The 23,234-nt window shown below is 44.2% G+C and overlaps 1 protein-coding gene and 1 long non-coding RNA gene across 51 annotated transcripts in view; one reads left to right on the top strand and one right to left on the bottom strand.

Moving 5' to 3' along the window:
- CELF2 (CUGBP Elav-like family member 2) overlaps positions 1-23,234 on the bottom strand; it is a 538,967-nt gene that overhangs the window by 91,954 nt on the left and 423,779 nt on the right. The gene's annotated exons all lie outside the window — the stretch shown is intronic.
- LOC114669890 (uncharacterized) lies at positions 1,373-19,227 on the top strand. Its single transcript, XR_013397921.1, has 3 exons — positions 1,373-1,507; positions 1,805-1,983; positions 15,668-19,227. It is a non-coding gene; the product is annotated as an uncharacterized LOC114669890 (long non-coding RNA).

Raw genomic sequence — 23,234 nt, 5'->3', positions numbered from 1 at the left:
GCTCACTGCAAGCTCCGCCTCCCGGGTTCAAGCCATTCTCCTGTCTCAGCCTCCGAAGTAGCTGGGACTACAGGTGCCCGCCACCACGCCCGGCTATTTTTTTTTTTTGTATTTTTAGTAGAGATGGGGGTTCACCGTGTTAGCCAGGATGGTCTCAATCTCCTGACCTCGTGATCCTCCCGCCTTGGCTTCCCAAAGTACTGGGATTACAGGCGTGAGCCACGGTGCCCGGCCAATGGAAGTTGTTAAAAAGAACATTCACCGAAAACAAGACACCTAAAGCACAAGACTAACAGTGAGGAATATGTTCATGGGCTGGACAATTTCAAGTAAAAAGAAAACAATGCCCATCTACTCACTCCTTAATTAAAACCACCCTAGATGCCGGGACAGGCAGCTGGCGGTCACACCCTCAGCACCCTTCTCAAGAGCTAATGATGAAATCGGTGGGGTAGAACCACTGCTTCTCAACTGCTTCCCCATGACTAGGGACCCTGGCCCTCCCCGCTGCCAGAGTTAGATGGGGCTGGAGGCAGGATCTCATGTTGTGCCCTGCACATGCCTGCAGGTCCCAGCAGACAGCAGGAGACCAGGGGAAGGCCCAGGTGAGGTGCTGGTCACTAATTCAATCTACCTACTGTGTGGCTAGGGTCAGGGTTGAGGCTAGTTCCCAGGGGCTACCTCCTTCCTCTGTCTACAAGGGAGCACACGATCTTCCAGAATTTTCGCAAGGAGTCTCTGAAGAGATGTGTGCTAATTAAACTGAGGCTGCATCTCCAGCCGCACAGAATGGGAAGTTTTAATTCAGGAGTATTTTTTAGACACAGTATGGGCTGTGTCTAAAAAAATCTTCAGTGGTCTGTGCTGTCATGAGCTGTCTATACTGTCCAATGAGTCTAACAATTTTACAGACACCAGCCTCTGACTTTACAGAGTGCTTGTCCTGAGTCATGATGAAAGAATTAATAGGTCTATTACGTCTGTTCATCTCAGCTGCAATTGCAGCAAGCTTGGAAGATGATAGATCTCCGGTCCTCTCACGCAAGGCTGCAGCATGCTTGCAGGGAAACGGCAGGAGCATGAGTTTTGGAAATAGATCCTGTTGACGGGAGTAAATGGGACTTCACACGTTTCTTCAAGTTCGCATTGCTCTCAAGAAAGGCTTCTAAACCCACTCATTTGAAGATTTCCTTGACAGCACATGAATTTTTAGAAGTTTTTTTTTTTTTTTCCCCAGAATAACACGTTGCCTAAAGCCGCACGTTAAGGTACTGGTTAATGTCTTGGTCTCTATTTAACCCTATTTGTTTAAAAACCAGTGAAACATAGCAAATGGGGAAATTTCAAGGGCTCCTTCCCTTCCTTCCTCCCAGGGAGAAGGAACTAGAGTTAAGTGTGGTCGTCAGACGGCATCTGCTGAAGCTCTGTTGCTCCTGTGTACTAAGAGTCGGCGTCCTGTGCACAGTGAAGGTGGAGCCCGTGGAGAGGAGCATCTCGGTACACGGAGGTATGGTCCCTCAGGGGTCTGCTTGGGCTTTCAGTGAGCTGGAGGTTCTTGAGGACAGGCCCGTCTCATTGTCCCTTCTACCTCAAAGCTAAGCTTCTGCACCCATGACTGCACACGGTGGCTCGGTTCTTACCCAGCACCAGTTGCCACCGACGCCTCCATCCCTGTCGCCCTGGTAGGAGCCATCTGTTGGTGGCAGACCACACACTCCCAGCATCAGGAGTCCCGCTTCGTCCCACCTCCTGGGGATAAGCGGCTCGTGGTCCTCCCACCTCTTCTCCCTCCCTACACACACAGGGTCCCGGAGTTCAGTGGTCCACGCTGGTCTTCACCCTGGCTGGCCCGTGACTGGGCCTGATGCCCCTCACTCCTGAGTAAGCTGACCTTCGATTCTTCACACAAGGGCCCAGCTGTGACTCACGAAAATGAAAATGAGAGTACGACTTTGGAGCAAAGCCATTTCTCAAGTCTGAGGGGTAAGTGCATGCACAGAGCGCTGCACACAGCTCTGCCAACAGCTGTCACCACCTGGTGCCGCCGCGAAGCTGGCCACGGAGCAGCCGCACGCAGCAGCCACGCTCTCCGGAGTCGCTGCTATGGACACAGTCTCACGGGGCTCTCTGAAGCCCTCTGCCTTGGTGGGTCTCTGCTGCAGAAAGGGAGGGTTCTGAGCCAGCACAGGCCTAGTCTGGAGACAGAGTCCTGGGGGAAGGAAGCGTCTGTGGGCAGGGGGCACAGCTGGTTCCTCACACACGGGAGAACTCATGTTGGAACTTGTTTAACCCCAGCCATCACCAATTGATGAGTTAACCACCTTTAACATGAGATTCAATAAAACATGCCATTTTTAACCTGAAATGGGTTTTTACAGAGTCACTGTTACGCATCTCATTATTAAACCCATCCTGACCCCTCGAGAGAGCAGCCGTGCTAGCACATATTATAAGCCTATTGCCCATAAAATATTTAAAAGTAGAGAAAGGGATGGAAAGAAGTGGATTCGCGAAAGAGCTATGTGCCAAGTGAGAAAATGAAAATCTTCTGGCCAGTAAAGACCCACTGGTATTTTTCTTTCATTCCATGACAACACAAAAATCATCCATGGAGAATACTCGTGTCTCGCTTGTATATTAACTATGAAATGCCAAAGGCACCTGTACTTTCTGAATTTTTCTCTAAAAAAATTTGGGAATGCTAAAAACACGTTTTAAAAGATTTGCCACAAATGGGAGGCCCATCATCCCCTCAAATGAAAGAGAGTGTGCCCCGCCACGAGACCTTCTATTACATAGGAAGGCGCCCCCAAGCCACACAGGTTTACCTGTCTCCCTCATGAGTGACCCTAATTCCAGTCACTGTTCTATTATGCTCCTGATAGCAGAGATGGGAAATAATCAAAAATAGCTTTAGGGATGGTGACTTAGTTAACATCAATGACCACTAAACAAGAACCTTCACATTAAAAAAAGAAAAAAATAAAGTAACACTATGGTAAACTTGCTAAGATATCTTTAATAGAAGGACATCTCTGAAAGAATACAGATGACAAAAATAATCTGTCAGATCAATAACAAGCAGCTGGCCCAGCAGGGTGGCTCACGCCTGTAATCCCAGCACTTTGGGAGGCCGAGGTGGGTGGATCACTTCAGGTCAGGAGGTTGAGACCAGCCTGGCAAATATGGCAAAACTCCATCTCTACTAAAAATACAAAAATTAGCTGGGCACGGTGGCGCGCACCTGTAATCCCAGCTACTTGGGAGGCTGAGGCAGGAGAATCGCTTGAACCTGGGAGGAAGAGGTTGTAGTGAGCTGAAATTGGGCCACTGCACTCCAGCCTGGGTAAAAGAGCAAGACCCTGTTTCAAAAAATAAATAACAAGCAGTTTTTATCACTGGGACAAAAACTGCATCTGGAGGTCATAACTGTTCCTGATAAGTGGAATGGAGCCTTTAGATAATTGCTGTTAACACAGAGGATGCCTTCCCCCCTTCACCTTAATTCTTGAAGCACCTTTACTCTACAGACTCTTTATGCATGGTAATTAACTGAATTCTGACAACAGCCCCAGAAATCGGTACCTATGAGGAACCAAGGCAGAGAGAGGCTAAATAACCTGGCCGAGTCAGACAGCAAGCAGGCGGCAAAGCAGGGATTTGAACCCAGGTCTGTCCGGTGGGAGCGCAAGCCCGAGGCTTCTACCCCATGCTGCCTCTCATGTGCATCCACACGGTTGTGGTGCAAGCAAGTTTGGGGTTTCTAAGAATCTGCAACATTACCGTAATTTCCCTTTTCCACACTACACATGAAGATTGCCTCAATTTACAGGCTTCTTTCCAACGAGAAACTTACTTTATATGTGCGTGTCATTAACCTGTGTGTTTTCACATACACATACAATGTTTTAACAATTGGCTCAAGAACAAAAATTATTGTTTGGGTTTTATGAAAAGGGCAGGAAAGAAAGCTTAAAAACATGCAATGAAAATAAAAAAATACATAGCTTTAGAGTCAGGCCAGGAAAGTATAGCCCCGGCCAATTTGCCATTCGACTAACAAGGACGGAGTTAAATCTCTGTTCGAATCCAGAGGTTCAAAACTCAACACAGTGGATTAGACTCTGAGGTGTCTTTCACAGGGCCAGCTGTCTGAAATGTTCTACACAGATGCTGAGAAGCAAACTGAAGAGAAACAAGATTAGGATCAGTCCTTCTGTGAGAGGAAATAGTTGTGAATCACTGACATTAATGATCTTACATTTTGTGGTGTATTCACCAACTGATACTGCAATAAATACACTGGAATCGATAAAACCAATCAAAGCAAAGACCACTCATTGTTGAGTGAGCCAACATTCATGTCCAAAGGCCCTACTATGTGGCTTTGTGTTAACTGCCTGGATTATGCAAGGTCTATTTATCTGATTCGGAAATTTGGGAAAACACTGTTACCCTCTGAAGATGCCAATTCCATGATGGAGGCAGAATACATGGCATTTACCTAACCTCTGAGTATCAGCGCTATTTCAAGTTGTTCTTTTATGTATCACGATTAACACATTAGGCATACAGCAAACTTCTTCTTTTTTTTTTTTTGAGATGGAGTTTCTCTCTCAAAAACTCCATGTTGCCCAGGTTGGAGTGCAATGGCGCGATCTTGGCTCACTGCAACCTCTGCCTCTCGAGTTCTAGTGATTCTCCTGCCTCAGCCTCCTGAGTAGCTGGGATTACAGGCACCCACCACCACACCTGGCTAAGTTTTTGTCTTTTTAGTAGAGACGGGGTTTCACCATGTTGGCCAGGTTGGTCTCGAACTCCTCACCTAAGATGATCCACCCGCCTCGGCCTCCCAAAGTGCTGGGATTACAGGCACGAGCCACTGTGCCTGGTCAGAAAACTTCCAATCACCATTTGCTGACATGGTTTTATAAAAGTGATCTAAGCCAGAAAAAAAAAAAAAAAAGCAGATTTGAGTTTGATAATAATAAAGAAACATAAGTGATCCTTCTCTCATATCCCCTTCTCCCAACCAGGGGAAAAAAACTACAGTGGAAATAAATTACAACTTTTTCCTGATAGCCATGATATGTGTGACACGCTTAAAACACTGAAGGCACAGTAAGTGCCCACTGCAGTTGTCATCGTCCTCGTCTTCATTATTAGTTTGCATCGCATAGGAGCTTCCCTGAGGGGAAGGAGAAAAGGTCCCAACTGAAAGCTAAGAGAACACACTGGAAAGAATGGCCTTTCTTGGTCACCTGGGATATATACAGCTAGCAGTGCTCAACTCCATATGCTAATAATCCAGCGATGGAGAAAAACTACAGACCCCAGTATCTGATTTGGGCTTATCAGGCTCCAAATGAGCCTTTGTGCTGTAAAGTTACCACCTACTTACATTTCCATTGAAATCGTACACCAAATGGGGAAAAACCAGCAATATCGCCATTCAGTTCTGGCAAAAAATAAAATAAAATAAAATAAAATAAAATATTGCAGGAAAACTAGATGACTCTGGGTGGAATTCTGTGAGGGAATGTGGAGTCTGTTATGGTGATGAAGTCATCATTTCTGACAGATGACTCTAATCGGCTGTCAGACAGCATTCCACATCCCCATCAGTAACTTGGCATCCTACTCAGCCTATGTTACCTTCTGTATATAAAACACATACCAAACCAGAGAAGGTACAGCCTAGCATTTATTACACTCATTAGCTGTGATTAGGTTCTGTGTTTTCATCCTAAATAACACAAGCTTTCATTTTCCTTTATTTAATCTTAAAATTAGAAGAAAAATGGATGGCTTAAAATAGGAGGCATGGACCATGAATGAAAAATAACGGCTATGATCAAAGCGTGGGTGTGCCGCCTTCAGAAGCACTGCTACTCAAAAATATGGCAATCTTTTCTTAGCTTAATTTTTCTTAGAAACATTTTCACTATATTAGTGATAAAGATGAATAAACTGATGCCGTTTTTTAACCTTCCCATTAAATGTGGCACCCAACCAGCTATTATCTCAGTAGAAGGTATTGTTGTCACTGTGTTTAGCAATGTCATTGTGAACAGGAAATTTCTTTGATAATACTGTAGTTCTTCCCTCTATGCCACTGCACCTTTGTGATATAAGAAACAACGAATCCAGTCAGTTGAGCTCCCAAATAAATGCAAAGCAAAGCTAGCTTTATTTAAAAGTTTATACCTAGGTTTGTCTAGAGTCCTCTGCTTACATCTATATGTTTTAATAACAAAAAACTAGAGGTATAAAACAATTTTGAAAATGGAGATAAATGGAAAGATTCAACGTAAGAAGAGCCTTGTAGGATTATAGTGCTGCTAAGGCTGCACGATGACAGCTACAATTACAGCGAAAGACCACGAGAATTGTGTGCGACACTCAGATCACAATCACTACTTATTAATGAGCTCAAATTAAGAGAAAGGTAGGTAATAATTTTCCCTTATCACTAAGTGGGAAGTATACTGACATCTTCTCAGCCATGATTCCTTTCTGACTTATGGAACTGTCTTCTGAAGTCAGTGATGGACACTCCAATACTCATTCTTCCAGATGTTCTCCAGATCTTACCCAGGCGCTAAATTAGACAAGCTGCCTAACTGAGCAATGCAAAATACACACTGAAATGATAATGCCTGACCTGGCCATTAAAGGCGACTAAAGGTGTGGTTTAATGAGCTGGTGGTTTATTTACATTTCCAATCCTAGATTCTATTACGTTGGTACAAAAGTGATTATGATTTTTACCATTACTTTCAATAATAGATGCCAACAAACAGTATTCTCTCCTATTTTAAGAGAAACAAGTCTGGTTTAGAAAGAAATCATCCTTGTGACATTTGTCTCTGCCCGTGATGCTGCCTATGGCCTCAGTGCTCACTCAGCCTTCGGTGTCCTCCCCAGTGCCGGCTGTTGTCAGGTGGGGCTTACTGTGACTCAGTTCTCGACATCCTGGGAATCAGGATGAACAAAGCCCCAAAAGTCAGTGAGTGGCTGACCCCCAGCCTCCCTTGTAATCCTTACCCAGCGTGGAGATGCTTGTGGGGCTGAAGCAGCCCTTGTACCTGGGTCCCTAGTGCCCATTTTCTCCTTGAGGACCTGGTACATGTGCTGGCCTCAAATCAGAAACAAGTCTCCTCACCTGGATCTTCTGAGCCTCTGCAGGGCTCGACTCTGTCCGGGCTGATCTCTCACACTGCTTCCCATGATGACCTACTACTCAGACTCTTCCAGCCATACTCCTGCCTCACCCCATAGGAAATGACCTGAATCTGGGTACTCCACAGAGAACCTGAGAAGCTGGACAGAGACCATGGCTTACGGGGCATCAGCCCCGGGATGGAGGCTGCTCTTCCAGCTTCTCAGACCTCTCACCTAACACTCTGGTGTGGCTCTAAATTTGCTTAATTTTCTACCCCTTGAAATAATCAGTTTAGCTCTCTCTACTAATTTCTTTCCTTCTCATAGACTTTTCTATTTCCGCGGCTACAGCCCTAGTGAGGTTTTCATTCCTGTTCACCTGGATCCCTGAAACAGCCTCCTCACCAGTTCTAGTCATTAAATTGCCTTCCATCTTCTACACCATTGACTTTTTAATCTGTCTAAAACTGAGTCTAGAAATTTTTCTCCCCCACTCAAAAACTTTTACTTATCTGCCAAGTTAATATCCAGCTCCTTGGCATGTATGTCAGGGAATTCTATGCTTTGACCCCCAGCTCCCTTTTCAGGCTTATTTTGCATTATTCCATCACACTCTCTTCTAGTGGAATCAGGCAAACCCCCTATTCTGTGTTAACTTCTGCTATGTGTTTATCCACACAATGGCACAATGACCCTCTTCATGCATGTACACACATATTTCCTTTGCCAATATAACTGTTCTATGTTTATTACACAGAAACATCTATACTTCTAGTTAGGCTGAGTAATTGTTGTGAAATTGCTGTTTTTGTAGTTTTAAAACATGGGTTAATAGTGACCGTTTCATATGGTTCAACCTTATATGCTGCATACCAATGAAACCACATTCTCTTCTTTTTCAGACAACTCATTAAAAGGTCCAAAAAGTTCCATTTTTGTAGACTCTTTCTTTTTTAAGGTTTGGAGAGCTATCCAGTAATTCATCTGCAGTATTTACTAGTTTCAAGTTAATTCAGTATTTACTAGTTTCAAGTTAAATTAAACAGTGACTTGATGACTTAAAACAACACTACCCTCTAAACCAACCATGGAATTGATGAGTGTTTCGTGTACAATGCAAGGCATCCTCCATCCACTCCAGGCAGCTTCAATGCTCTGTTAATGTTATTGATGCTTATCCAGTAATCTCTAGTTTTCTTTGAACTTTAAGACAATCTAAAGCCACCACAAAAATACCCCTCTAACAAGCAAATCCTTAAAATCTCTGGTTCAAAACTAACTTGGAAAATTTAAGCCGACTGTATTTTCTCTTGAACCTTCTGACAGGATACAGGCATTTCATGAAATCAATGGAAAAGCACTATTGAATTTCGTATTCTAATGATCCTCCCATAGCTTAGTTTGTGAGTCCTGAGTTGTCTGAGTTGCTTTGCCAGCCACGTTTATTAATTAGTGTCTAACATTTCCACCTCTCTGCAAGTTGCAACCTCTCATAAAAAATGTATGATTTGATTGGTTTAGGAATGACAACTTCATTTACAACAGACACATAAATACCATACCTCACTTGGCATTCTCTTCCATTCATTTACCTCCATGGCCTTTGGGAGTTGTACTGAGTGAATGAAAACAGATAACTAGCGTAATTTCCCATTCTTACTCACATTTAAGCAAAAATGATTAAATATCTGGGTTTTTTTTCCTTTTAAACAAATGAGGCTGCCTCCCCAACCCCCCAAAAAAATTCTCTCCTAAAAATAAATGGCAAGTTTTACAAAATGCCTTAAGGGCTATTTCTTATTAGCCATGTTTAAAATGCGAATCCGTTAAACATCTGAGCAAGACATCAGATATTGTTTTCAGCAGCTACATTTACTCATCTCTTCTTCTACAGCAGTACTAACTTTGCTTGGTATTTTGCTAAAGAAAGAGCTCTCCTCCAGTGTTGCTCACTCTTCATGAGTTTGGGTTTAATTTCACTCATTTTGATTTCTACCTTCTACTCTAATGTATGAGATCGTTCACCAACTTTGGAAATTACTGGTTGGTAGAGCTGAGGGAAATTATGACTGAGTGCAATTGTTCTATAAATATGCTTTATCCTCAAGTGCAATCTTTTAAAGAGTAAATTCAAGGCTTAGGCCTTCAGATACTACCGCGTGTAACCGAAAGTGAAATGGCAAAGGTAACGCAGATGAGGAATATGTGAGACAAGCATGTGGGAGAGATTTTATGTTAAGGAGTAAAGCGAGAACCCTTTATTGACAGCACTTGACCTGTGGTGACACAGCTTCTCCTTTCATAATTTCTAACAACTGTGGACATGTAGCATTTAATGGGGACTTGCGAAGCTTGGCTCTTTATGTTTGCTTTGTAGTGGAAAGAACATCACAGAATCGTAAGGTCTGAGTTCGAATTCTGACTCTGCCCATTGTAAGTATGTCAGTCAAGTCACTTGACCTCGTTAAAACCTGGCAAACTCATGTCTGAAGCAGGGATTGTATCAGAAAACTCACTGCATCATTGTGAGAACTGAATCAAAATATATATGAAAATACACAGTAAACTGTAAAGTGCTGTAAGATTGTCAACTCTCTTCTTCATTCACTTAAGGATTATAATTAGAGTAAAAAGTGCCTTTTTAACTCTGCATGGCTTCTAATCTCTACTGTGTTTGTTGTGTGTGGAGGGCGGATCTACCTAATGGAAAGGATTGCGATGGGGATGAGGGGATCCAGACCTCCCTCCCTCCTCTCACCCCCCCCACCAGTTTGTAAAAAGCTTGAATTTTTTTTATGTTGAAAGAGTGTCTATGAATAAAAGCTGTTCTTGAGAGTTCATCTATTCAACAAACATATGTCCAGCACCATCTATGGTATGAAGCATTAAGCCGGGCTCTGACAATGTTCCCTCTCAAGGAGTTTGGACCTCAGAACAGGAGTGGCTGAGATGTCAGCAATGGAGGGGAATGAAGAACAGCAGGTGACAGGATAAACTGAAGCGGGTGACACAGTAGATTACAATGAAGCAATGCTCACCTCTACCTTCCCAGGATAAGACACCAAATGTGTGTGTGGTATCATACAGCTGGGACACAGCGTATGAGCAAAAATGTCCCAGAGGCTGAAGAAAAAGGTAGCGGCACAGTATAGTGTGTGAGTGTGGGGGGTGATGTAGAATTCTGGTACACCCACCTCCCCCATTCTAGAGATCTATAATACCAGCAAGCATGGTGATTACAGGGATAACCTCCCAAATCCCCTCACCCCTGCTGTGCCTCTATTATTCCTAATGACAACTGGTGAGTCCCAACTTGATAAAGAGGGAGGAATTCCAGAGGTTCCATTAAGGTAGCATCCTGGATATCTTTGCTGTTGGAAGTGGCAGGGTGGAAAGTTGAGGTGTATGTAGGAAGAGGGGATAAGGAAGACCATTTCTTGCTTTTGGCCTTGGCTGACCCACCAATTCACTCAAGATGGGCAATACAGGAGGAAGACCCAGTTAATAGTCATTTTAGTACTGGAATTTCCTGTAGACCAATTGAATGGATCTGTTCAACAGCAGATACTGGATATCTAAGTCTGAGGCTTAACAGAGAAGTCCGATTTCAGATAAACATTTGGCAGGCAGCAGCAGCCTGTAGAGGTAGCGGAAGCCTGGAGAAGGGATCACTGGGATCTAAAGAAACCATGCGGCGTGAGAAGAAAGCAGTGAAAACAGAACCCGGGGCACGTCAGCGTTTAAAGGGCAGTATTTGATCACACCCTTTGCTTGCAATCTCTAAAAAAGTACACCCAAGTTCCTGTAACTGAGGAGAAAGTGTTCATTTCTCCTGCGTGTGAAGGCACACGGCTTAAGGTGTCTGTTTCTCTTTTTCCCTCAGTTCTGCTCCAATCCAGGCTCTTCAACATTCTGAGCTGTAGCCCAGGCCCACTCTGCCCTTTCAAAAATCAATGTTGGGCCTGGATAGCTGGTGAATTTACTCTTTCATTACTTAGAATTTTACTGAATTCTAGGAAGGTTTTCTTTCCCGGTAAAGCTTAATGTACACTGGACATATTTAATAGCCATATTACAATGAAACTTAAAGAGCATGCCATGTTTAGAGAACAGAGTCAAGATAAAATGCCTATGAACACATCCAAGGAGTCCAAGCTATAGCATCTATTAACCAAATGCTGTCAAGAGGCTGAAGATCAGTATTAAACAAGATGCCGGGATGCTGCTGTGGGAAATGGGAACCTGGCATAATTGACTCTGATAGCCTCACGACAGTCCCACCACATATGCAGCATGCTCTGCCATCTTTATTCTCCCATCCATGAATGTGGGCCATCTCCTATCCATGAATGTGGGCTATCTCCTATGAAGCAGATTATGTAAAAATACACAGCCCAGTGTGTCCTTGAAATCCGTACCATGCATTTCATCAACAACCTCAAGGCACATCTCAGGAGGAACTACAAAGATCACCCCAAGAACTGAAGTATCTTCAGCACTGCTCTTTCCCTTCTTTCTAAGCCATAGGAGATTTTACCATTTGTCAACTGGACTGAGTCCAGAGCTCATTTCCACTAATGAGTGGATGTTGTGATTGTGACCACTCGGTCCTGTGGCTGTGTGAGTTATTCACTTCTGATTCTATTATTTTCCCCCCAAGACCAAGGGTGAAGGAGACTCAAGTCACCTGACTCAGAGACACAGTTGTCACTGATGAAAAAACAATGAGGTTTATGAGTCTCCAAAAATGTGTCACTGAGAGACAGAAGCTATTTTTTAGCCTCAACTATATTAACTCAGCTCTAATCTGATACTGAAACAACAGAAACGAGTACAGGAATGTGAGAATGAAAGACAGCAACCGTATACAAACTAAGTAGACAGGAATTTTTTTTTTTTTCCTGAAGAGTTAAATCATTTGGTTGCAATGATTTGGAAAAATAGACACAATGTGTGTCTTCTTTAAGTCCTGCAGGAACCCTAGTCCTTTTTATCTTCCAGCCCCACATACTCCTTCCGGATCCCCTTCTCTGCTCAGGGCTGACACTCCATCAAGCTGATATGATACCCTAGCTTGTCTCCTCCTCCGGGTGTATGCTCTCTCTTGTCTTGCCCCACTCTGCTTCCGGTTCCACAAGGATCTTCTCATCACTTTGTTGCTTCTTTGGTTGACCAACTGCAGCTCACTCTCTGATGCTGGTCTAATAAGTAGCAGCTGCTGATTTAGGCAAACGCTTACTATGGTAAGTTCAGGTTTTATGCAGCAACAAATGATTTTTGTCCTTACAGACTACAACCCAGGATGTTTGTTGTACCTACAATAATTAGGAATAACCCACAATGTGAAAAACTTCTCCAGATTCACAAGAAGGAAGAATGAAAAAACAGGAACTCAGAACTCATTCAAGGGGAAATTTTACACTGCTCAGGGCAGATGACATTCTTTTTAAGCCTCCCAAATTGCAAAAACATACATAGACCCAGCATCCCTCATTATGCAATAGTATATTCCACTCTAGCATTCATGTGGTAGTTAAATTTTCTTTGTCAGCAAAAGTCTCTCAAGCTGTGGATAGCAAAAGACACAGGGTAATAAATGCTTTGTTTTCCTGGTAAGGAATTTCAGGTCTGTGAATGATGAAACAGTAGGACTCTACACTCCGATGGTTTCTGCAAGGTGGAAATGAGCTGCTGAGTATTACAGATTAACTCTTTGTGGCAGAAAATTGTTCCTCATGCTTTAGAATTAGCTAATTCTGGCCAGAAAAACTGTGCTTAAAATAGCAGCATTTCCATTCATCCCCTTACAGTCTGACACATATTAATTCTATGTAAGTCCCATTCAGAGATTTCCCACAATTTAGAGGGTGGTTGGGAGGGAAAAATCCAGTTGCTCAATTGAGGATGCTGGAAAACCCAGCACATCCTCACATCTCCGTTAACTTTCCCACCTCCTGTCCTGCAGTCAGGCTGCCCCACTCCACCCCACCTTCAGAATGTCCGGAAGGAAACAGGGAGGGCGGCAGCCTCTCCAGAGGATCTCTCTTGACCTAGGTACTCAGAGGAGGGAACACAGCAACCCATACTTGCGGGAAGTGTGCGTGCACACACCAACAGGGCTGCCCTACAGCGTACCCTGTGAGGGACTCCCGGGAAAAGAGCACGGAGAGGCCTTGTTCTCCAGAACGGCACTTCTCAAACTTTGCTGTGTACCCATGTCACTCAGGATTTCGTGTTTTCAATTTAAAAAGAAATTTTAAATTTTAGTTTTTTAGAGTGAGGTCCTGACATACAGATGCACTGTGAAATGATGATCACAATCAAGTTAGTTAACGTATCTGTCACCTCACGTGATTATCTCTGTGTGAACGTGTAGGACCCAGGGATCTAGTTCAAATGCAGGTCTTGGGGGAGGGCCTGCAAGGTTGCATTTCTAACACTTTCTCAGATGATGTGACTGCTGCTTGAGTACTAAGACTCTGGTGTACCTGTGTGAAGATGATCACCAGGTCAGAGTGAGTGCCTGTACATCCAGATGAACAGTGGAAGATGAAAACAAGTTATGTCACCACCACCTAGCCCTTGGGATCAATGATGATTCATTCTCTTAACAGACGTTCTAAAACTTGCCTGCACAAGGGAATCATTTGGGGAGCTGTAAAAATACTAGGCCGGCCATGGTGGCTCATGCCTGTAATCCCAGCTGTTTGGGAGGCTGAGGTGGGTGGATCACTTGAGGTTAGGAGTTCAAGACTAGCCTGGCCAACATGGCAAAACCCCGTCTCTGCTAAAAATATAAAAATTAGCTGGATGTGGTGGCACGTGCCTATAATCCCAGATACCTGGGAGGCTGAGGCAGGAGAATTGTGTGAACCGGGGAGGTGGAGGTTGCAGTGAGTAGAGATTGCGCTGCTGCACTCCAGCCAACAGAGCGAGACTCTGTCTCAAAAAAAAAAAAAAAAAAGAAAAAAAATACTGATGCCAGACTCTCATCCCAAGCGAGTCTTATTTGGCTGTGGTGTGGCCCAGGCATACGTAGTTTTAAAAGCTCCCAAGGGATTCTATTCCTGCCCAGCTGAGGCTGCGAGTCACGGCCCCGGTTTTACATGCAAATAGACTGAAGTACTGAGGATCGCTTTCCTTGGTCTTCATCGGTTCTTTATAAATTCATCCACTTCACATATCAATTTGGGTAAATGGCCAAGAAGAATGTTATTATTAGGTTTCTGGGTCTTTCCCAGAGAATGGAAATTAGAAAAGGAAACCACCAACTTCAACAGCCTCGGGTCACGGAGTGAAATGCTATGGACAGGCTGGAAATTTGATTCTGGATTTCTGATTCTTGAAGGCGACATGCTTTGCATAATCTTGCAGAGAAATCATGGGGGCCTGGTTTGCTGAAAAGAGCAGCAGGCTCGGGGTTAGGAGATGTGATCTGCGCTCACCCCAGCACTGACTGGAGCGACCTTCAGCATCTCACCTGTCCTCCCACCTTTCTGGGCTCCAGTTTCCTCATCTACCAAGTGAGGAGCTTGGACAGGACACGCTTCTACAGTCTGTGATCTACAATTCCATCTGGCCTCCTTTCCTGCACACGTCCTTTCTTCCTCTGTTGACCCACATAACATTCAAAGAAACAGGAGCCGACTGAAGTCAGCGACAGGATTTCCTGGGCTTTTGAGTCTCTCTTAAGTTTTTTCCTTACTGATGACATTTAGTTTTTGTTAGAGACCTACAGAGTTTTTAAAATCTGGGTAATGCTGCCTTAGGAGTGATTTAGGTTAACTCAGTGATTGAGATTCTCAAATGATAAAATGATGGTTCCAAGTTTTTTTTTTTTTTGCGGGGGGTGTGGGTGGGGGTTGTGATTATAGTGCCTCTATGAGCTGCAGAAGACACCAAAGAACTAGTCAAAACCTAGGCTAATGCTCCCACACCTACTTAAATGATACCTTACAAATATTAGTAAACCCTAAGTCAGGTATTAGCAATGTAAGGAAGACCGGATGAGCTTAGCTTCCATTAACTGACAGGTCTCTTTCTTACCATACCTGTAACTAGTTAAAGTAGGTAAATTATTACTCAGAAAAGATGCTCACTGATTTATCAATAGAGACATGTTCTTTTACAGGTGTAACCACTTTAACTCTCTTAAAAGTAGAACAGACTTCTAGTTGAAAAGGCAACCAGGTTAGGAAAATTAATTACTACATTATTATTTTTTTTACATGATATCAATTACATATAAAGTTCTTGGCATAGTTCTGAGGACACAGTAAACACTCAAGAGCTATTAACTGTTACTACTACTTTTAATACTTGAACATTTAGTGTTATTAAAATTATGTGAATTCTGAAAGCCACTGACAGATATCCATTATGTAGACAAAATATTTATAAGCCAAAATATGCTAGAAACATCCTGAGGTTCTGTGACTACTGTTCTGATATTTACTTAGCATATAACATATACGCAATGACAGCAATTCATTTTCTCTTTCAGAATCCCTGTGACTTCTTGACTACACTGAGCCCCATATGCTACTTCACGTGAACTACCTGCACAGTTTCCTGGCATGTATTTAAATACACACTCTTCTGAGGAAACGATGATACCGTCTACGTGCTGGCAAGTACACAAAGTGTGGAATGTCACTGATTAAAATACAACCGGTGGCCCACAGTCACTCAGTTAAGCCTCCAGGAGAGGAGATGAGTTTGCAGGAGCCTATCCCTTTGTTCTCACTCGGTACCCCTATTCCTGATGCGTGACAGTGTTGCAGAAAGTGCCAGCCTAGAGATGGCAGAGAACTACCTGGTCTAACCCAAGCTGCCAGCAGCCACCGTGACATCATGAGCTCTGACTGTTGTAACTAAGATAGAGGTAGCCTGAGCTTCCGCCTCATGATACATCTATCATTTAGATTCCAGCAGAATCTAACAGCAGATAACAGCAAAAAGCACAATGTGATGGCTAGACAGGGCCAACCCAGAACTGGCCCTAATATCCCGGTCAGTGCTCAGCCTTTGATCCTAACTGGCCTAGGAATGTCCAAGCTTCCAGCACTTCACGCAGAGGCACCCCTGGCACCTGTCCTCCTTTGCCTTGACTTTGCCATGATGGAGAGAGCAGCAGCGCTGTCTCATGGGGCCATATTCATCCTGCTGTGCCATCTGTGGTGTGGGCTGCCTGGTTCTACCTCTCAGTGCCCTGGTTTGTGGTGGCGAGTCTGGCCCCTTGTCGGCAGCAGTTATGCAGACTTGACTGCTTGGACCATCACGTCCTCATTAATAAAACAATAGGGTAGAAGAGTTACTTTCTAAAGGCATCCAGGTGTTCTCAGGGCAGCAGGGTGTGACGATGGCAGGCAGGCTGAGGTTTCCGTTTGTTTCACAACCTCGGTCCCTTGTCCTGCTGCCTAATGCTTGGGGTTGCAGGTAACAGAGTCCTGCTCACTCTTCCAGGGTGAGCCTCCACACTCTGCCCTTCCCCTGTCTGTGGAACACGGAAGCAAAAGCAATGGTGAGGACAGCTGGATGGAGACGGGCATTAAAATGCAGATTGTGGATTGGGACTGAAGGTCTGTGGATGCAGATAAAGAAATGCACCCTAATAACATGAATGTCAATGAGATGATGCTGGTAAAGCTACACTCCTCTGAAGAAAGATGGTGCATTTATAATCACTTTCACAAAGCAGTACCTCTTACAGTAATGACTGTCTTTGATGTACTGCTTTCTCTTAGAAAGCTTCGTGTTAGTAACCTCACACCCAAAAGTCTCTAGCAAACACCTTGCCTCGCTTGCTGAACGTTGTTTAGGACCTGTGCCTGTGCAAGGGAACATGGCTTCCCGTTTTGAGCAGAGCTGCAGCCGGGGCCCTGATGCTCCTGCTGTGGCAGGGCCAGCTCGTGTGTGTGTGTGTGTGTGTGTGTGTGTGCGTGCGTGCGTGTGTGTGTGTGCGCGCGCATATGTGTGGCCACTGCCTGCCCGCTGACTTCTAGGTTCATGCTGCTGTAGCCTGTCTGCAGGTCTGTGCCATCTGACACAGCCAGAACCGTCAAGGTCCTGCCTTTCCACATCCATGATGAGCTGCAGCAGTGGGGCAGGACTGAGGATTTAGATTCATCTTGTGACAGTGCCCAAGGGGCAAATGTGGTCCTTCTGAGGCTCTCCACCTGCCAGGACCACCTGCCGGGACCGGCAAGCCTGCACCCAACACACAGCAGAATGGAAAGTTCCTTGGCTTAGAGTCCAGACATACTGGTTCTCCCCAACTGCCTGTAAGGTCAGGTGCCAGGTGTATAGCCCCAAACAAGTTACTCATCTTTGAGTTTCAGCTTCCTTGTCAGTAAAACAGGGTATACAGCAAGTGTCCTGTGGAGTTGTGAAAATTAAACCACAGCCATGGAGCCTCCCCATGGCAACCCGTAAAGAGGAGCTACTTCCTTGACGGTGACCATTCCTGTTGTGCTGCGCTGGCCTCTTAAGCCACGCCCATCCCGCCCTACAATGCAGCGAGCAAGACACCTAAATCCACCACCACAAGGCCAACCCAACCGGGGAGTCCTAGAAACTACGACTTCTAATTCCAGTTCCAGCACTGCTTTGCTAAGGGAGCTCAGAGAAGTTAATTTAATCTCTGGCACTTCAGAGATGTCCTCAGTATAACAAGGTGAACGCTATCGATACATCGCCTGAAATATTTTTAGAAGGGGTAACAAATAAACAACCCCATAAAGCCATTTACAAACACAGAGGAGTCACCTACCCATGTTAGCCGAGGACAGGAATCAAACAGACAGAAAAAATCCACCAGTAATCCTGAAACCTCATTAGGTTAAACACCCTTTCTTGTCAAACCAGGACTACAAACAAGGAAATAAACGGACTCGTCCGAGTCCATCCCCTTGCCCTCTCTTTTCTGTTTCCTGGTGGAAAAATTATGGGTACTAAGCTCACTGTCGGTTCTCAACCACAGAATAATCCAGATTTGTTTACATAAAGTACTCTAAAATGACTAACCCATCACAGAATCAAGTCAAATCACAGTATAGAGACTTTTGTTAAACAGGACATGGAGAGCAGAGTTTTGCAAGATTGGAAAGAGCCACTCGGTTCAACCATTGTGTTTTGCAGATCAAGTACAGAAGGCATTTCAAGCACTTTTAAGGCTAGAGGAGGAGGCGATGGCAGCACAAATGTGTGTTTTGAGTGTTAACAGGAAGTAATGACAGGCAGGGACAATGAGGAGCATGAAAGAGAGCCTTTGTCACAGTGTCCCTTTCTGCGATCTCCACACGCGCTGTTTACCGTCTATCCTTTCATCTCTGTGGCCAGCGGGCAGTGAGCTGTGAGGGTATGGCCCCTGAAATATTCCTTCATTATCAAGCCAACTTCAACAGCTTATGTCATAATACTAATGAGACTTCCCAGGCACCTGTGTTATGACCATTTACGGCTGAAACGAGGGACAGACGAAGCTTCTTTCCCTCCCCACACCGCCCTCCTGTAAGTGTCCAGCACACTTCCCTGCACAAACCAGACCACATCTGGCAGAGCCCTGACTCCCTCTGATCCTGGCCTTGGCTCTCCCCAGCTCAGCCATTCTCTATTTCCTAGTGTATGGGGGGGACGAACCTTGGTGTTCCTGGGAGAACTCTCTCCACACCTATCCATGCCGTACACTTTTTGTGTGGCCTAAAGTTCTATGCTCCGAACTCAGGAGCGCATTTCACCTGGATATCGTCTCCTAAGCTGCGCTCAGCTGATGTCAAAGATTAAAGATCTGTCCAGCCCGATATGATATTCTCAGAGATGAGTTCTCATGGAAAACCCACACGCTAGTGACAGAATTTGGATAATTTTCTAGGTGTATTTCAAACTTTTCCTTCCATCATTTGATTATCGTAGCTCACTCCTTCCTCTGTAATTCCATGCAGACCTTTAATCAAATTCATGGATCCCCCGCTTCCCTCACAATCTTCTTTTGAAATCCTATCAACCTTTGGGGAACTAAGGTCGACGTAAGTGAACTGCATATTCCCAGTTTAATCTTGTGCTGTCGTAGAGAAATGATTATCTCTGAAATCTAACTATGGCTTCATTTTGCCATTGTACCATCCTACCATCCCCTCACGGGATAATAACGAGATACCAGTATCCCTCAAGCAATGACACGAGGCACTTTTACAAATCTGATCAGGCACCAGTGCCAGCGCGTTAACATACTCTCTCACACAAGCCCTGGCAATGGTCCTATTAATTAGGGATATAGCTGAGACTATGTTGTTTGCAGAACTAAACACTGCCTTCCACTGAGTTCTGAGGCCAAAAATGGTGTGGCGACTCCCCGCTGTAATCCTGTGCTGGCATTTTCAACTGTGCACCACTGAAGAATCCTCAGACATTTTCTCTCATACAATTCCTTATACTGAGTAGGCCATGCTTGAAAAGTAACTCCTTTTTTATTTCAGTCAAAGCCGTACGTAAATAACTGCCCATCAACATTACTGAATCAACAGACTGCCAGCCAAAAGCAAAACAACCCGCTATTCAGGTAGGGTGTAAAACTTTATGGCGGGTGAAATAGACAATTTGTAATGGCCTTTTATTAAGTATTAAAATATACTTTTCCATTCCCTGGGGCCTGGGTTTGCAGACTTGAACTCACTGGGCCCAGGATTTCCTTCCATCCTCCAACTTCCTCTCCTGGGTCTACACTGCTGAGCTGGGAGCCATCCTGTTGCACCTGGCTGAGCCTGACTTGGGGATGGGCATACTGCTGTGGCTCCTGCAGGGGGAAGGGGCGTCTGTACCCCCAAGGACTCCTCCGGAGCTCCCCCTGCTACTCTCTGTCACAGTCCTTAAAACGTCATGTCCAAGAGAAATAAAATCCTTATTTCGTTTGTTTGGCTTCTATTTGTATGAGATTTGAGTATTATCTGAAAACACAGATGGCAGGGAAATGGCTCCTCCTAGGCAGTCCCATGAGGCCAAATTTCTCAGCTCAGGCCAAATTCTGCAAATGGAAATCTGAAGCATCTGCACCTAATGGATGTCCTGACTGACACATTCCACAGAATACATGTATGGAATACATGTATGTTCCACACGTTTATATGTTGGGGCGCTCCACAAGGAGAGTTCACACCTACACAAATGATGAGGCAGACACAGTGCCTTTTGAGGCATGTTTCCTCAGGGCTCAGGAGGCTTCTCAGGCAGTGCCCTGCTCAGCCCCGACGGTGAGGATGCTGGGAAGCAGGGCTCACCATCACTGCACGGCCGTTTCTCAAGCACCCTCTCTAACACGCACCATGAATCTGCCATGATCCAGACTCAAAGCACCCATAAACAAAGAATTATAATTATACCAAGGAACTGAGATCGTTGGTGAAGCCTCAAATAAGAAAGTTCACTACAAAGTCATTGAGACTAGGCTGGGAGGCTGCACAGAGAATGGGGAGGACTTTAAGTTCCATCTTCCTGCATTTATTTGGACTGACATCCACAGGTGTACATGTGGAAGGTATGTTTATAGGCATATAGACATATACATACATAGATCCGTGTTAACAATTTGTATCACTAAATGCACATACATGTGATCACATGTCTACATTCACTTATATTTTGGAACATTTGAAATATTTGTAGGCATAATTATCTTTTTTAAGAAAATAAAACTGTAGGCCTTTGGAAATATTTCATTATAAAAACTAACTTATTCGGGCATTCAATATGTAAGAGCTACTTACTAAACACGTACCACGTGTAAACATGGTGGCAGGCTTCGTATTTTGGTGATTTGGTTATAAAGGGCATGGCTGCTACAACAGTATTCCCTGGTATCTAGAACAGTTATCTGGCAAACAATAAACGTTCAAAACATGGTTGCTGAATAAAGAAATGCATCAACGCTCTGTGTGCCCCACATGGCACAAGACTTCAAGGACTCAAAACTGTTCATACAGATGTTTCAGTTGTTTTCCATGATAAATTTAAACCAAAGTCATCTGAGAAAAAATACTCTAACTTGGTCCACTTAGGCTTTGATTCCAATGGGATGGTTTCAGGAGAAATTTCTCTGACACAATGAGATGAGGTTTGAGAGATTTTATGGCAAAAGTAATAATGATGATAATGATAAAATGATGATAATCATGGCTCTGACAACAAAGGCATTAATACCTCTCAGTAAGTAGGAGAGGTGGTTCAAAGAAAATGAACACCTCAAAATGCATTAAAATGGGCAAGCGACATTTGGCCCCAGAGTCAAGCTTTTTTGCTGAAGAGAGTAACAAATGGCAGCACCCCACTAGCAAAGAACACAGGGGCCGATTCCACGGAGAGCGGAGTGAAGCCTGCCTGGGAGGAAGGTGCCTACCCACACGGGTCCATTATCTCTTCCAGGGCAGGCCAGGAAGGGGCCCATTCACTCCACCTGGGTGAACACACTTGTCCCAGGAGGCCGTTTCCCTTCCTGCCTCCTCCGATTGGATCAGGCTCATTTGTTTTTCTACCCCAGTTCTCCGGCAGTCCTCGCTCACCTTGCATGGGTTATCATAAAACATCTTTCGGCACTATGCTGCTAAAATGGAGCACTCTAAACAAATGTTCTCTTAGGGCAGTAACTCCTTAATATAAACTGCATTTAATAAAACTGGTGGTGATTCTAAAAAGAAATGGGTAAGGCATATTCAGAGAAGATGTCTGGAAGAAATTTGCAATTAATATTTTACAAGACATTTAGATTCCACAGTTTCCTCCTTGCTGTTAAAATTTAAGAGGTTTTTCAAAACTGTATTCCTCTCTGTTATTATATCCTTAATTAAATTAATTTATACAGTGAATGCTCTAATGATACTGCTGTGGATTTCAATCCAAAAGTCTTATTACTAGAGACAATATGTGTTAAGACCTTGAAGAGAGAATGGCACCCAGCACAGTGCTGACACCATCAGCACAAGGATATTTGGCCCTGACATCTGATTATTGAAAAGATCTTGGTAGCTTTTCCGGGCCTCAGTTAAGTCTCTATTTTACTTTATTTTTTAATTGAGCTAAATTAGGTCAACAAAAACAAAATGAAAATCTTGCAAGTTGCCTTGATAAGGATGTCCCTCTGGGAAACACAATAGCAGATAATGACATTTCTACTGAAGAAACTACCAGTTAGGTTGTGTCTAGATAAAACCCTCAAGAATGGATGCTATCTTTAACCACAAGTTGACATATCTTCAAAGCAGGGGCAACCAAAATTAGTCCAAAAACTTAAATGGTCCAGCAGTGGAAAAAGTCAGCCTAACAAGGCACCAAATCCAATGGCTTCTCAGGTAGCCCAGCCTGTGCAGATACACTCACAATATTCTCTTCAGGCTATAAAGGCTCTACTTACTAGGGATCTCAAGGATGTGTGTGTGTGGTGAATGGGCATTCCGTCTGCAGCAGAAAAGCATGAAAATACGAACCATGTAAGTATTAATTACCTGTCTACTGTCCACCCTTCCAGCTAGATTAGCTAGAGGCCCCCTTGGGCTCGATCCCTGCTACTTCCTGCCAATATCTAGCTTAGAGCTAAGCACACTGTAGGTACTCCATGATCACTTGGGATTAATCTTGTGAGATGTCAGTAATTAATACGGCACTGTACCTAAAATTTCACCTGCTGCTGAAGCATCCAGCAACCGCTCCTAGAGGAGATGCATGATCAAACCAAGGGAATGACTCCCAGACTCAGCCCTTGCTCTGTGTTGAGCTGTTGAATTTGCTTCCTTTATGACTGCCATTGTATTTCTAGGGTTTATGTTGAGAATTTCAGGGGATGTAAAACAGAGTGTCTTCTTTGGTTACTCAGTAAGAGGCAAGTTTGAGAAACGTGTCCTGAACGATTCTGCACTGCTCAGTAAGAGCCCTGATCCTTCACCTCAATCTGGGAGTCGTTCCCCCAGCCCCATGTAAAGGGTTTCCAAAATTCATTCATGGCATGTAAAGGAGGGTGCCTTCAAATCAAAATCTTACGGCTGACACATTCGATTGCACAACAGACCGTCCTATCAACTTGTTTC

The sequence above is a fragment of the Macaca mulatta genome, chromosome 9 (genome assembly GCF_049350105.2).
Source record: "Macaca mulatta isolate MMU2019108-1 chromosome 9, T2T-MMU8v2.0, whole genome shotgun sequence".
NCBI lineage: Eukaryota > Metazoa > Chordata > Mammalia > Primates > Cercopithecidae > Macaca > Macaca mulatta.
The sequence above is the reverse complement of the archived record's forward strand: the minus strand, read 5'-3'. Positions and strand labels throughout refer to the sequence as shown.